The sequence below is a fragment of the Prionailurus bengalensis genome, chromosome X (assembly GCF_016509475.1).
Source record: "Prionailurus bengalensis isolate Pbe53 chromosome X, Fcat_Pben_1.1_paternal_pri, whole genome shotgun sequence".
NCBI classification, from domain to species: domain Eukaryota; kingdom Metazoa; phylum Chordata; class Mammalia; order Carnivora; family Felidae; genus Prionailurus; species Prionailurus bengalensis.
In genome coordinates, this window is record NC_057361.1 from 620,387 (window position 1) to 637,075 (window position 16,689).

Here is a 16,689-nt window from a genome sequence, read left to right on the forward strand (position 1 = left end):
GCCACGAAGCCCGGTGTCACCAGCCACAAGTGTGGGGCACACGAGACACTGGATTCAGATGCCCGTCCTGCAGCCCACCTCCCAAGCCTCCTCCCAAGTCCGCATCTGTCTTCATGCGCTGTGGGCTTTCCCTTTGGGTTTGAGCACACTTCCAGACACGGAGTGGCCCTTGTGTCCCCTGTGCACGCGGACTCTGCCTTTTCCTCCAAGAGGCTGTGAGAGGGGGCGTCCCATGGGGAATGCATCGGGCAGGCAGGCACGGTGGCTGAACGGGAGCCACCCGCCCTGAGAAGCCACGTCCTTGTCCTAAGTCCCGTGGCCTGGGAACAGGGGCCGGTTTGCAAACAGGGTCTTTGCACATGTGATCGGGTGACGGATCTGGGGATGAGCTCATCCTGGGTGAGGGTGGCCCTACACGCGATGACAGGTGTCCTTACGAGACACAGAAGCGGGGACACACAGGCTCGGAGGAGAAGCCACCCCGTCCCAGCATCCCGTGTTGGCTCGGATGGCATCCCCCTCCTCGAGTCTCGTGCTGTGTCAGCGTCAGACTCCCAAGAATCATGTCAATGAGCCCTAGCACCAACTGACACTTAAAAGGCCATTTTAATTAACTGCTTTGTCTTTGCTGAACGCGACAAGGGGAGCACGGGGGGGACGTGGAGAAGAGACATTGTGTTCAAGTGTGTTGTGTCCCTGAGCCACCAATTAAATCCTCCAGACTCGTCGCGGGGGGCGGAAAATGACTTTCAAACAGGAAAACTGGGAAGGCGGTCCCTTTTATTGTCGACGGTGTATCGGAATCGGAAGCAAGTTCAAACAAATCACGCTGTCATGCTCTCTCTGAGTAACTTTTAGTGTGTGTGTGTGTGTGTGTGTGTGCGCGCGCGCATCACGGCTTCTTGTGATGAACACAATACCAGTCGAGAGTAAACTGAGAGCGGTGTTCCTGAGCCCCAAACAAAGAAAACCTTTTACAAACCCCCTGTGCCTAATTTCGTTTTAGAAAATTAGATACTCAGAGTTTTGCATACGATAACTGTGTTACCAGGATACAATTTGGTCTGGGTTGCTGGCTTTAGTGCATACGGTTCCTTAATAAAAAGTGTCAGTTAAAATGAAAATACAGCTTGGGTAATTAAATTTAATTGGATCTTGTCACTTTAAATCCTCTCTGTTTTTGAGGGTTTCTACAGAATTGCAGCTTCTGGTTTTGCTAATTTCTTTATTGCAAGCTGCTGGCGAGCCTGACCCTCCTCTAATGAACTGAGACCCTGTTTTCGCAGGGGGCTCCGAACCGTGAAGGTGATGGCCCGTAAAAGGAAGGGGCGGGCGTGGGGCCCGGAGGGAGGGCTGTCTCCCGCTAGAGGCTGGACTTATCTGAGAAGGGTGCTTCCAGTGCACTCCCAGCCGGAACGCGTGAAGGGGCTACTGTTGCAGGTGAAGCCCTGGTTCTCCAAGATGCGCCACAGGGTGTAACATCCACGCACATGCACTGCGTACATTGTAGCCACCTCGCGGGACAGACGCTTGCTCAGAGCTACATACACCCGGCGGTGTATGAGTTTGCCCCGTCTGCTATAACAAGTCTCTGGGAGCTGGGTGGCTGGAAACAACATACATTTACTATGTCTCAGGGCCCGAGGCCAGAACGAACCACAGTTAGTATGGAGGTTGCAGGAAATGTGGGCAAACTGGTGGGTGCTGCGAACGAGGGGCTGCAAACTGAAGTCTTCACCCAGGAGCCATGTGAACCCCAGATGCTTGTTTTTGCACACTGGCTGCACGCCCGGCAGGCCCCGCGTGCCGGCTTGCACGACTGATCCTTTCTGACCAAGAGGGGCCCCATCTCCTTGCTGTAGCTCCCCAGGTCCAGTGTCCAAACTTAAGAAAGCTTTGCCTGTGGAGGAAAAATGGAGGCATGCACTGTGGCCCTGGAACTGTAAAAGTTAAAAGACTTTACAAGACCCCTCAGGGCCGATGCTCCTTAAAGGCAGCCAGTCTAGCCTTGTGTGCCTTCTCTGTGTGAAATGGCCCATCAGGTCACGGTGGAGGCCTTCTTTCTCCCCCGGAGACAGCACGTATTTCACAGATGACCCAGCTGAGGACTCAATGGAGATGTGACCCGGGGGCTTGGTGCTCTGCCGAACTTATCTTAATGGCGTGCGACCCACAGTGTCCAAGCTCCGTTTCCACATCCAGAATTTCCCTTAGTGGGGGACACCATGGGGCGCCTCTCCCTCCCAGAGGGACATACGTGGTGCATAAGTACCTGGGATGGTGGCTGAGGGGCTGGGGACGTCTTGCTCACCTCCTCTACCTGTGCTGCACGCTGGATGTCTCACTTCCCCAGACAGGCCTCTCGCCCGGAGCCTTTGCAACCCGCCTTCCACGCGGTGAAGACCATCCCCTGAAAGCCATACAGGACTCGCCCTGATTCCAGAAACTGCGGTTCTCGGTGTCGCACATTCTCCCATCTGCCTCCGTCTGTGGAGCCGAGGGCCGTACACGATGCGCGAGGGTGAGCCTGACCGCGAAGCTGGGTCAGGGCAGAAGGACGTCAGGCTTCAGGCTGGAGGTCCCGGGTCTGCCTGCCCGTCTCCCTCTTCCTCCCAAGCTCACAGCCAGGTGCTGAGGTGTTTCTGACAGCCCGACGCAGCGTGGCTCACGCGAACCCCTCTAATTTATAGAGGGTTTCAGCTTTAATCTTGCCTGTTCTGCTCCTGTACCCTAAATTATCAATCACTTTAATGACAAGCGGGGAAAGTAGCAAGCAGATCTCAGATGACAGTCTTATCGCCTATTTTAATACAATTTCCTAAATCAAACAAGCTTTATGACTGAAGCTCATAAAACAAAGAAGTTAAAAGAGATACAGTCAGGACAACAAGTGTTATACAGATAGACTCATCCAAGCTTTGAGTTCACACATACGACGTTCCTTTCCTACAAAAACACGCAGCTGGCTTTGCAATCTGTGTCCGCATCAGCCGGGGGGGAATGTTGACAGTCGTTGGTGACGCCCTGAAAAACACCCATGCATTTAAATTTCAGGACTTGAAAAAAAAATCAACTTCAGGACTGAGTTTCCAGGTCCTGGGACCCTGGTAATTTTCTGTTTTTTTTTTTTTTTAATTTTTTAAAGTTTATTTATTATTTAGAGAGACAGAGACAGAGCATGAGCACGGGAGGGGCAGAGAGAGAGGGAGACACAGAATCCGAAGCAGGTTCCAGGCTCTGAGCTGTCAGCACAGAGCTCGACGCGGGGCTCGAACCCATGAACCGTGAGATCATGACTTGAGCCGAAGTCAGACGCTTAACCGACTGAGCCACCCAGATGCCCCATTTTTTAATAATTATTATTATTATTATTTTTGTTTGTAATTTTCTGGGTTTGACTGACGTTGACTCTGCTGGATTAACATGACTTATTCAAAGATGGTATGATGCAGACCTGTGGTTGCTCCCAAAAGGTGATTGAAGGCTGAGATCTGGGCACCTGTGAATGGAATTATTTGGAAATTGGGTCCTTGTGGATGCGATTCAGTTATAATAAGCTTGTGACGGTAGGTCCTTGAGGCAAGAGGCTTGGTGCCCTGAGAGGGCACAAGGAAAGACTGAGGAAAGGTGTCCACGTAAGCACCCATGCACTGAACTCAGACTCTGGGAAGCACGCCCCGGCGGCCCCCTCTTGCAGATCATGCCGTGGCAAAGCCACAGACTCTTGGGAACACGAACCCGCAACCTGCGACTGGCCCGGCCCACACCCAGAAACCAGACCCAAATTTAACATTTTGTGGCAGCGTGAAATATTTTGGACGGCCGGATTCACCTGAACTCTAAGGGACACAGAGGTGCCCTTGTTTTGAATGTTTAGACTGCAAGGTGACATATTTATGGAGAGAGAAGACAGGGCCACATGGAAGGAAGAAGTTTGGATGTGGACAGAGACACACAAAAGTCTCTCCCTGGAAGAAAACGTCGTTGGTGATCGGGGGGAGTGTGGGGTGCCGTAACTGCCAGCCCCTCGCCGTTGGTTTGGACTGGGTTCGCTCTTGTTGCCTGGATGCTCAGAGAGCCAGGGCTGAGGGAACGTCACTCCCTTCCCCCCAAGGACAGACACCGGGATTTCTCGTTGGCGTTGTTGTGTTAGCTAGTTCTGTGACCGTGAGTATAGAGGGTGCAAGAGCCCAGCCCCCAGTGTTTTGGGGCCACGCACACGGCCCCACATGTGCTGTCTCCCCCTCTGGGTGTTGACAACCTCCCCCCACAAGGTTCTGCCTATGTGGCGACCCCTAGTGGCTGACAGGTGCTCACACGTTCAGCCTTCTGGTCAACCCCTCTATGTGCTTGCTCAAGCTTTCCTCTGCCACAGCCACACCCACACACTTGTGGCTCCTAGGAGCTCCAGTGTCCAGACCGCAGTGACGCCCTCAGGGGCTCCTGGGGGCAGGCTGTCCTGTTGGGGGCACACAGAAACGTGAGGACGGCAAGACAGTGGCGAGGGACTACGGGAACAGCTGGCTGGCCTTATCTGCACCCCTCACTGTCGTCCACTGATGATCCCCACTGATGATCCACTCATGATCCACATGAGCATCCGCTGGGGGCCTGAGCCAGGGGCTCAATGGGAAGGGTGCCTGATCCGTCAGCATTCTTCCAGAACATTCTGTGGTCACGAGATGCCACTGAACACCCATCCCGGGCTGCAGACCGTGCTGTGTCCGAGTGATTGGTATTCAGTCCGTGTTTGGAATTTTAATGCACCCGCCCCGGTATCTTCGGATGTCTGTTGACACTTCCTTCCACTTGCCTGCAACAACGTTCGAGGAATTAATAACGTTCTGAAAGGAGCCGAGGAAGACGGTAAGCGTGCTGCCATCTTATTTTCCTAGTGCAGGTTCGCACGAGGCTGCCGTGACACCACGTGGCAGGAGGAAGCCTGCTGTGGGAGACAAAAGGAATGAACACTTGCCTGGTCACCTTGAGCAATGTGCCCAGGAACACGTTTTCTGTACGTTTTAGTTCCTAGTAATTACCAGGGTGGGAGATGCTTCTAGGACAGACAGAGTGGATCATCCAGGATGGGGGGGGGGGGGGGCGGGAGGGGGGCATCTGTACGGATCTTGGTCTCAGTCATTGGGATAGAGGGTCCGGACTCTTGCCATTTCCCCAGACAGGACCAGGATGTGGGGTCTAACAGCAGCTGTGAATTAATGAGCCAGAGAGAGACAGAGGGACCGAGAGCTTGAGAAATCCTGAGTGGACAGGGAAGGGTAGATGGAGACAGGTCGAAGGAGGTAGTGAGTCCAGGAGAGAGAGGGACAGAGGGACAGAGGGAGAGGGAGGGAGACAGAGCCCTTCATACCGATTCCCCAGGTCATTGCGGCCCCCACGACATGCATTTTTCCCCCCCTGGAGACACATCCCAACAGTGCCCGCTAGGATCTTGCCCTCAGCAGACTCTGGGGTCCCAGCCTGACCCGGGTGGTCACCCACGCGGGATGTGGTATGTGCTGATGTGCATGAATTTTATCCGTCCTCCCCATGAAGGACGCCTCTTTGCAAATTGTGCTCGAGGAAGACATTACCTTGTGAGTCTTCGGTGCATTTCTGCCTCCCAAGGGAAATATGCATGTTGACTTAGCAGTAAGCCAATCCTGGATGCTTCTCACACCGGGCACTTCTATCCTGTTTCATCGCTGGGGGTGGCGGGGCCGGCGGGGGCTGCAGTCGGGGGACAAGAGACCCATCTGTCCTCGGGACGGATGAAATACAGTCCTGGCTCATAATGGAGGGTGTGGCCGTTCAACATGGTGGGCTGGAGAATACGTACTGTATTTTAATGGATGGTGCTGGTTACCGCCCTCGTGCAGCAACTTACAAAATGCAAAACCCACGTGTAGTGAATCTAAGTGGTAGAAAATGGCCAAGAACAGAAATATGGCCGCGATCACTTTGGGACTAGCCTGCATGTAAGTAGAGCGGACTGTTCTCTCTGTGCTTCTTAGGCATCTTTACGAGATAAATAGACCCATCCTGGGATGGAGGCAGGACAGGAACGCGGGTGAATTTGGGAGGCCCACGGATAACCGGTGAGGGTATCCACGCCGTGCCAGGTTCCCGTTCAAGCAGGTGCAGGAGCGAAATGGTTGCATTCGATACTGAAATGTCTGAGCTCAGTGTAGCTGACGTAGTGTCCTGTGTCCTGTTCATTACCGATTTGCTGAGAAGACACCCCCGGCCCCTCCTCGACTTGTCTGCAAAGAGCAGAAGTTCTGCCAGACTCACCATGTGGTTTCTGCAGGGGCCAAGGATGCATCTCGCGTGATAAGGCTGTGACCTGGATCCCTGAGCTGACAGCGGGTCTCAGACGTGATAGAGACCAACTCGAGGGGCCACGGACCTGGCGGGGTTGGGGAGCTCCAGGCGGGGCTCTGGTCAGGTGGAGAACAGGTGCACGTCACGTACTGGAGGTCGTCAAATGCCAAGATGCACGCACACAGTGGCTCACGGAAGGAGCCCTTAGGGTCTTCGTCAGGCACATTTCTGAATTCTCAGTCGTGGTTTTCCAGAGAATGATGCGGTTTTCCCTTCCTGAGCGTTTGGCCGATCGAGGTGGACCCAACATCGCCCCATCCCTCTGGAATGTGCCATCCAGGCTGGCTACCATGGGAGTCAAAATCATGGCGTCCGAAAGGGCATCGCTGACCCATCCCTCCTCGTATGTGGCTAAACGGACCTTCCCAATCAATGAACAATCTTGACATGGGTATCAATCAAACATACCTGTGTTTCCACATCGATTTCAATATCTGACTAATTTTGGAAGCGTTTTTGTAGAAATATACAGTTGTACCAGTCAACCAACACCTTGCTTTCCTTTGTACACATCTTGCATTGTTTTCTCTGTTGTGACTGGAGCGAACGTCAGCTGTATTGTTTTCTGACACATAAAAAACATCTTCTGGGGCCCCTGGGTGGCTCAGTCTGTTGAGCGTCCGACTTCGGCTCAGGTCATGATGTCACAGTTTGCGCGTTTGAGCCCCACGTCGGGCTCTGTGCTGGCAGCTCGGAGCCTGGAGCTGCTTCGGATTCTGTGTCTCCCTCTCTCTCTGCCCCTCCCCTGCTCACACTCTCTCTCTCTGTCTCTCAATAATAAATAAACGTTTAAAAAAAATTAAAAAAAATCTTCTTTCGGCCAGGAAAATCCAGGAAAATGAAAAAATGTCCCCTCTTTACCAGGACCTCCTCACTACTCTTCCCCTTTCAAGGACTCCCTGATTTCAGTTTTTAATTGTGTATTTTATACAAAACAGATCATAAAAACGAGTTCTGAGACTTGGGAACGTTCAAATGCCATCTTCGGGGGACACAGAGAGGAGAAAAGGGGCGAGGAAATTCATGAGAACAGAGTCCCTGTGTAAGGTCGATGTTTGTCCCTTCATGGATACGCGTGCGTTTGACTGTCTAGCATTGGCCGGCCCTGGAGGGGCTCTGGGGGATTCGACGCTCAGAGAGGGTGGGTCACGTGAGGTAGTGAGGAGGTCCTGGTGAAGACGGGACATTTTTGCCAGCCTGGATGGCATGTGTTCCAGGGAGAGAGGTTTTAGGGACAACAATAAATATGTTTGCAAAGGACTGAGCTTCCATCCAGAGCGGAAGGTGTTAAAGATTGTGCTTGAGGGGCGCCTGGGGGGCTCAGTTGGTTGAGTGTCCGACTTCAGCTCAGGTCATGATCTCACAGTTTCATGAGTTCGAGCCCCGCGTCGGGCTCTGTGCTGACAGCTCAGAGCCTGGAGCCTGCTTCAGATTCTATGTCTCTCTCTCTCTCTGACCCTCTCCTGCTCATGCTCTGTCTCTCTCTGTCTCAAAAATAAATAAAAACATTAAAAAAAAAAAAAAGATTGTGCTTGAGGGAGAGGCCTGCGTATTCAAGTCTGGACCTCCTAACGAGATTCTGCTGCTGGGCTAGTCAGTCGCCCCTGCAAGGGTCTCATTCTCCCTTTCTGAAAAGTGGGAGCAATGCATCTGGGGCTGCTGCAAGGTGGGAATAAAACCAGCTATGTGGAAACACTGAGATCAGCATGAGGCACGGAGTGAAGGGTCAAAAAGCCTGGCCATGCACTCTATTGCTGGGCACTTTTTGAGTTTCTGAGAGTGGCCGTGGACAAGTGACCACACATTGGGCAGCTTAGAACAACAAATTGATTCCATGCTGCCCCAGCTCTGGTGACCAGAAGTCTGAGATCCAGGAGGGGCAGGGCTGCTGAGATCCAGGCAGGACCACTGAGATGCAGGCAGGGCAGGACCGGTGAGATCCAGGCGGGGCAGGGCCAGTGAGATCAGGGAGGGTCAGGACCCCTGAGATTCGGGCAGGACCTCTGAGAACCAGGCAGGGCAGGACCACTGAGAACCAGGCAGGGCAGGACCGCTGAGATACAGGCAGGGCAGGGCTGCTGAGATCCAGGAGGGGCAGGACCTCTGAGATCCAGGCAGGGCAGGACCACTGAGATCCAGGCAGGGCAGGACCCCTGAGATCCAGGCAGGGCAGGACCACTGAGATCCGGGCAGGGCAGGGCCACTGAGACCCAGGAGGGGCAGGGCTGCTGAGATCCAGGAGGGGCAGGGCCACTGAGACCTAAGATGGGCAGGACCATTGGATCCAGGCAGGGCAGGGCCACTGAGATCCAGGAGGGGCAGAACCCCTGAGATCCAGGCAGGGCAGGACCCCTGAGATCCAGGCAGGGCAGGACCACTGAGATCCAGGCAGGGCAGGACCGCTGAGATACAGGCAGGGCAGGGCTGCTGAGATCCAGGAGGGACAGGGCCCCTGAGATCTAGGTGGGGCTGCTGAGACCCAGGAAGGGCATGAACGCTGAGATCCAGGCAGGCAGGACCACTGAGATCCAGGCAGGGCAGGGCTGCTGAGATCCAGGAGGGGCAGGAGCTCTGAGATCCAGGAGGGGCAGGACCACTGAGATCCAGGCAGGGCAGGACCACTGAGACCCAGGAGGGGCAGGGCTGCTGAGATCCAGGAGGGGCAGGGCCACTGAGACCTAAGATGGGCAGGACCATTGGATCCAGGCAGGGCAGGGCCACTGAGATCCAGGAGGGGCAGGACCCCTGAGATCCAGGCAGGGCAGGACCCCTGAGATCCAGGCAGGGCAGGACCACTGAGATCCGGGCAGGGCAGGGCCACTGAGACCCAGGAGGGGCAGGGCCGCTGAGATCCAGTAGGGTCAGGACCTCTGAGATCCAGGCAGGGCAGGGCTGCTGAGATCCAGGAGGGGCAGGACCACTGAGATCCAGGAGGGGCAGGACCACTGAGATCCAGGAGGGGCAGGGCCACTGAGATCCAGGAGGGGCAGGGCTGCTGAGATCCAGGCAGGGCTGTGCTCCCTCCAGAGGCTCCAGGGGAGGCTCCTTCCTGCCTCTTCCAGCTTCTGGGGCTCCAGGTATCCCTGGGCTCATGGCCACATCCCTCCCGTGTCTGCCTCTGTCTTCACGTGGTTTCTGCTCTGTCTCTGCCTCTGTGTTTCTCCTTCTGTCTCACAAGGACTCCTGTCATTGGATTCAGGGCCACCCTCATCCAGGATGGGCTCATTTTAACCCAACAGCATTTGTAAGATCGTATTTCCTAATAAGGTGACATCGTAAGGTTCTGCACGGATATTAATTTGGGGGACACTCTTTGGGGTCGGAAGGCAGCCCGTGCTGGCTCCTGTGGGCACAGAGGTGCCACTTGCCCAAGGAGAAGATGGAGAAAGCAAGGAAGCATCTTCCCTGGCAGGGATGGATGGCAGCTCACTGGGTCCGCCTGACTGGTTGCAGTTCCCCGAAATGAAGGAGTCTGACTCCCAACCCCAACGGGACTCCCAGCCCTGGGATTCTACGCGGTCCCCATCGCTTGTCCGCTTCGCACGCACTCAAGAGTCTATGGTAGAGGAGACACAGTCCTCCACAAATTAAGAGACTTACCGCAAAAGGTCAGAAGCTAAGCTTACAAAAGGGTTGTTGTGAAGTCAAGAGCGAAGAGACAAACAACCCAATTAACGAGGGGGCGAAGGGCTGGAAAACACTGGTTGGAAGGAGACATACACGTGGCCAACAAGCGGGGAGAAAGCACACAGTGTCACTCATCACCAGGGAAACGGGACTCAGCAGGACAGTGAGAACCGCTTCGTAGCCAGCTGGGGGTGGGGGTGGGGGGAGTGTAATTATGGTGACAAGAAGGGCACTTGTGTGACCAGTACTAATACACATGGACGTAACAGGTGCTGGAGGAGATGTGCAGACAGTGGAGGCCTTGTGCATCACTGGTGGGAAGGCAGGACTGTTTAGATGCCATGGAGAACAGTGTGGTTTGTCCTGACAAAGTCAGGCACGGAGTGACCACAGGACTCAGCAAGTTCACTCCGTGGTGTCCACCCAGGGTCTTCCACAAGAGGAGCTCAACCAGATACGTGAACACACATGTTCACAGCAGCTCAAGCATGGAAACAACCCCCATGTCCATCGACGGACATCGATGGACAGATGGATGCATGGATGGATGGATGGATGCATGGATGGACAGACTGGAGTCCAGCTATGTCTAGGAATACTACTCGGCCATGAAAAGGAACTGAGTTCTGTGTGGAAACAACCCCAATCTCCATCAACGGATGGATGGATGGATGGATGGACAGATGGACAGAGTAGCATCCACCTATGTCTGGGGAATACTACTTGGGCTGAAAAGGAACTGAGTTCTGTGTGGAGACAACCCCAATCTCCATCAACAGATGGATGGATGGATGGATGGATGGACAGATGGACAGAGTAGCATCCACCTATGTCTGGGGAATACTACTTGGGCATGAAAAGGAACTGAGTTCTGTGTGGAAACAACCCCAATCCCCATGAATAGATGGATGAATGGACGGTGGACAGATGGATGGATGCATGGATGGATGGACAGACTGGGGTCCAGCTATGTCTGGGAATACTACTTGGGCATGAAAAGGAACTGAGTTCTGTGTGGAGACAACCCCAATCTCCATCAACAGACGGATGGATGGATGGATGGATGGACAGATGGTTGGATGGATGGATGGATGGATGGACAGAGTAGGGTCCAGCTATGTTGGGGAATACTACTCGGCCATGAAAAGGAACAGAGCTCTGACCTGTGCTACCGTGTGGATGGACCTCAGACACAGGACGCTCAGGGAGAGCAGCAGACACAAAAGGCCACGTCACGTGTGGCCTTGTTTGTAGAAAACAACCACACGTGCAAATCCACAGAGATAGAAAGTGGCTGAGTGGTCGCCAAGGACTGGGGAAGGGGAACAGGCAGGTGACATCTCATGGGGACGGGGTCTCCTTTGGGGGGATGAGAATACTCGGGAATGGGATGGCAGTGCTGGTTGGGCAGGATGGTGATGACCCACGTGTCACTAATGGTAAACCTTACGTTCTCTGCGTTTTACCGTGATAAGCAAGGAGTTCTGAAAAGTTGATCAGAACGGGAATATCGAACTGCACAGAAGGAAAGACGCACGGGAGCGGATCTCGCGCCACACCCCGTATTCGAAGTCCCTGGGATCCGCGTGCTGGCACGTCCCTGCCCTCGGTTCCTCTGCAGATGCGTCTGTCCCAACTGGGTGTGGCCGGGGTGTTACTGGCGGTGTCCTGTGCGTCCCCATCAACACAGCCCCCAGGCCCCACCCCACGCCACATTCCCCCTTGGGCTTGGGGTGATTTCCACGCACCGCAGGCAGATTTGAGCTCCCGGCTTGGCATATCTTTTACGAAAACCCCTACTTGAAGGAGAGAGAGAAAGATGCTCTCATCTTAAGACGTATGACGCTACAGAATGTCTTTGAAAGGTGTCGTATTTCCTTCCGTTACGGCTGCTGAATTATTCACAAGGAATTCTGCATGCTTTGGGGGAGGGAGTGTTGCTACCTGTGTAGACAGGAGGCCATCGGGGGGGCCGCCTGTCCCCGCCGCGTGAGGTGGGCATTGGGGCTGCGACAGGCCGGTGGAGGGGGCTCCCTGTGGAGGTTCCCTGTCCCCCTGGGCTGCACCTTGTGATGTGTGGCACGCCAGGGTGTGTCCAGAACCTTCTAGAACACACATCACCAGCCATGCATTGCAAGGAGTGGGGGGGGGGGCATGTTTTTCAATCCCCACCCGAGACTTCTAATTGCGTGCAATCCACAGCATTACCGGGGCTGGTGGCCGCGGGACATTTTCACGTTCACCTGGGCTCACCTGGGCTCCTCCGTTCTGAATACTGAGGACGGGGGTCTGTCCCTTCCTGACGTGAGTCCATAAATCAGCCGGTGGCTCAGCGCGCGTCCCCAACGAATTCGCTGCCCGCCTCGCGCCCAGGTGCATATATGCGCGCATTAGGGATGCCGCCGGCCGCCCGCGCTCCTCGGGGATGAGAAATGGGGCCCCTCCCCCGCACCCCCGCCACCGCCTTTGATGTGAAGTCGTGGTTGATCAAAATGCGGGCGACGCCGGTGCTACTCCTGATTGCCATTCAATCCATTACGCCGCTCAGCGCGCATATCTCATCATCCTGACTTCTAATTTGACAATGACAAAGAGCTTCTCGGCGATTTTAAATTTCATAATTTTAATCTGTCAAGCCTGACATTTAATTAGTGCCCTTTGTAACCCGTAGCCACGCTCGCCCAGGGCTCCGCTGGTTTCCCTTCGGAGGAAACAAAAAAAAAATTTTTTTTTCCCCGCCCCCGTGGAAGAATGGATTCATAAACATATGCATAACCGCCCAGTGGGGGAGAACGTCCCCACGATGCTCCATTAGCCCCAAATCGAGACAGATGAGGTTAATAATATTTTAAAGTGTGGCTTCATGGGATTAGCCGTGATTAAGCTGGGGCGTGCCCCCCACCCCCCCGCCCGCGTGAGATGCTTGTCGCAAACGTGTAACGGGAGGTCTCGTGTCAACGGTTATGTGAGCCAGCACCGTGGGCATGGGCGCCTTGCGGATCCGGTGGCGCTGGGTTCCCGTTGCTGGGTGTGCGCACAAGGCGAGACAGGCTAGCACGCCTTCGGAAAGGGCCTGTGAGCCCTGCCTGGTCAGGGGGGCGTGCAGGTGGCATGTGGACCGTTGGTCAGGCCTCTTCGGGGGCGACTGGGGGGGCCCCGTGGGGAGAACCTGCCTTCACAGGCTCCCACACGGGGGCCGTCTTGACCGTGCTTCGGAAACTCATCATTTCTGTCTTGATTCAAACCCACATTCCCTTCTTCTGCACCGCCCGGCGGGGCTAAGTGACTGCCTGTTGACAGGTCTGGAGCGGGGCCCCATTTTCAGTCACAACCGGACCTACACGTCTGTCCAGTCTCGGAGAGAAAAAGTCGACATTGGGCGGTTTTGCAAACACCAGGGTTGCCTTCTTGGCGGCTGAGTTACAATCCACAGTGTGGCTCGTGCTGTGGCTTGCGGGGCGATGTGGTTTCTGTCCCCTGTGCCCGTCCCTGTTCGGTAGATGCCTGCATGACCCTGAGTCCACATAGAGGCTGACCTCCCCGCCCCGAAGGAAGTCGTGTGAAGGCGTTCAGACTCCCCTGGGGTCCTACTACGGCAGGGTCTGTCAAAGGGGTTCCAAAGTCAGGTGCACAGGCTCGAGTGCTGTCCCTGTAAACTTCCATTCATGCATCCGCGCATTCCTTCCTTCCAGAAGCAACGATTCCCAGGCCGCTTGGGAAGCACCCGGCAAAACGCTCAGCCCGTGGTTGGTTGTATCACAAGAGGCACACGTTGTACAGGAAAGCGCTGGGTGATGCAGGGGCACACGGGGCTTTGCATCACGAGGTCTGGGCGGTTTGACCTGAGCCCTTTGCTCTGCGTCTCCGGCCCCGCCTCCCCCCCCTCCCCCCCCCCCCGTAAGGCATGTGCCTCTGGCGGGACAGGTGGGGACAGACAGCGCATGACGAGGACGCAAGTTTAAACCACCCGGACGGTGCTACGGCCAACGTGGGCATTCGTTGCCCAATGCCATTACTGTCCTTGCCGAACTCTCTTTAAAAGTTGGTTTTCTGGGGGCGCCTGGGTGGCTCGGTCGGTTGAGCGTCCGACTTCGGCTCAGGTCATGATCTCGCGGTCCGTGAGCTCGAGCCCTGCGTCGGGCTCTGTGCTGACAGCTCGGAGCCTGGAGCTGCTTCAGATTCTGTCTCCCTCTCTCTCTGCTCCTCCCCAGTTCATGCTCTGTCTCTCTCTGTCTCAAAAATAAATAAAAGTTAAAAAAATTTTTTAAAAAAAGTTGGTTTTCTGGGGGCGCCTGGGTGGCTCGGTCGGTTGAGCGTCCAACTTTGGCTCAGGTCATGATCTCGCGGTCTGTCAGTTCAAGCCCCGTGTCAGGCTCTGTGCCGACAGCTCGGAGCCTGGATCCCGCTCCGGATTCTGTGTCTCCCTCTCTCTCTCCGCCCCTCCCCTTCTCATGCTCTGTCTCTCTCTGTCTCTCAATAATAAATAAACATTAAAAAACCAAAAAGTTTGGTTTTCTGGACTCACAGAAAGCATCGTCACGCCTCAGAGCCTCCCGGTTATTCGCCAGCCCCGTCCGAGCCCTGATGCCTTGCGCCTCTGGAACGCAGAACCAGTTAGTGTAGGCACAACGTGTGCGTTGAACAACCTCAAGACGGGATGAGGGACACACATGTGCTGCCACACTAGTCCCCTGGCAAAGTCCTGGGAACAGATGATAGAATCAGAAAACTGCTTCAGCAAACACCTGTTGCTGTTTTTTATTTTTTAAATGTTTGTTTAAAAAAGTTTTTTTTTTAATGTTGATTTTTCAGAGACAGAGAGAGAGCGCGAGAAGGAGAGGGGCAGAGAGAGACGGAGACACAGAATCGGAAGCAGGCTCCAGGCTCTGAGCTGTCCGTGCAGAGCCTGATGCAGGGGTTGAAGTCACGAGCTCAGAGATCCTGACATGAGTCAAAGTCGAACGCTTAACCAACTGGGCCACCCAGGCGCCCCGAAATATTTCATTATACATTTTTAAATGTTTATCTGATAATTTTGAGACAGAGACAGAGTGCAAGCAGGGGAGGGGCAGAGAGAGAGGGAGACACAGAATCGTAAGCAGGCTGCAGGCTCCCAGCTGTCTGCACAGAGCCTGAGGCAGGGGTTGAACCCACAAACCGCGAGATCGTGACCTGAGCCGAAGTCGAACGCTCAACCGACTGAGCCACCCGGGCGCCCCAGCTTTTGTTTTTCATTGGAACTATTTTGCAGTCTGCTCCCAGCCAGCCCCATCAGCCCAGCTGCCATGTGCACGGGTCCCCTAAAATGTGGGTTCTCAGTGGGCACAGACATTCTCTGGAAGCCTGAAAGATTGCACGGAGCGGCTCACATATCCGTGTCAGGCTTCAGTCTCGGCTGCAAAAGCGAGTTGCCTTTGAACTCTGCTCTTTCCTTTGCACCTGCTGCAAAGTCACGGACAAAGCCCGGGGTTTGAAGGGCACCCTGGCAGGAAGACAGGTTTGCAAACTCTGGGACTTGTCCCGGCCTCTCGAGTCACGCGGTGCGTGGAGAGGCATTTAATCAACCTTGTTTGCCGAGGATGATTTTCTGAGGCACAGGGTTCGCCTCCCCAGTGGTTGGGGGAGATGGTTAATTGCTAGTTAGCAGACACACATTATGCACATTGCGTGCCCTGGTTTTCCAGCTCAGGTGTGTTTCCGAGAGCAAATAGAGACACTACTCTGGGGCACAAGTCTCTCAAGCACTGCCCCCAAGTCAGGTGCTCGCAATTGTCCCATTAGTGGGATGTCAACACATCCCTTAATTAAATCTCAGCACCAGCTATTCAGAGGCAAAGAAGAGAGTAAGAATCACAGCATCTTCTTTCCTTTGGGCTGAACATAAATCATGGGTTTCCTATAAATGGTCTTGTCCCAAGCTGAGGGGCAGGGGACCCCCAACGGAGCTGGAACGCCTCTTCCGTTCTGTTTCTGGAGAACCCAAGAGACGGGGGGATCTAGTCCATAGCCATTTGCAGATGAAAGGAAGTGAGTTCTTTTGAGCTGGGAAGGGCCAACCCACTGACTTACCTCATGACACCAGTCACCTGGGCTGTTTACAAACATAGATTGGAAAGGACAGGATGCTACATGTGTGGTGCACAAGGTGTGTCGAGAACGGTGCCCGTCTTCCCCATCGGATTGAGTTTTTCCTGATTTTTACAAGTTCCTGCATCTGGATGCCAGCCCTCGATCCATGACAAGTTTTGCAAACCCTGTCGCTGTTTCTCTGGCTTGCTCACCTGTTTTTAAAAGCATCCTTGATAAACAGACGTCCCTTGGACCGTACCTCACCACATCATGTTTTTTCTTTTTCGTTACTACATTCTGTGCCTGGGTTAAAATATGTGTGTCGCTGGGGCGCCTGGGTGGCTCAGTCGGTGAGACGTCCAGCTTCAGTTGGTTTGTGAATTCAAGCCCCACATCAGGCTCTGTGATGACAGCTGGGAGCCTGGAACCTGCTTCAGATTCTGTGTCTCCCTCTTTCTCTCTCTCTCTGCACCTCCCCTGCTCGTGCTCTGTCTCTCTCTCTCCTTCAAAAATAAATAAACATTAAAAAACTTTTTGAAAAAAGATGTTTTTCACTGCACTCCCCGCCCCCTGCCGCAAACCAGGAAGATGTCCTCTTACGTCGTTATCGAA

General features: G+C 54.3%; 1 protein-coding gene across 1 annotated transcript in view; it reads right to left on the reverse strand.

The window, feature by feature from the left end:
• The window catches only part of LOC122477709, a 190,889-nt gene that overhangs the window by 42,860 nt on the left and 131,340 nt on the right, over window positions 1–16,689 (reverse strand). The gene's annotated exons all lie outside the window — the stretch shown is intronic.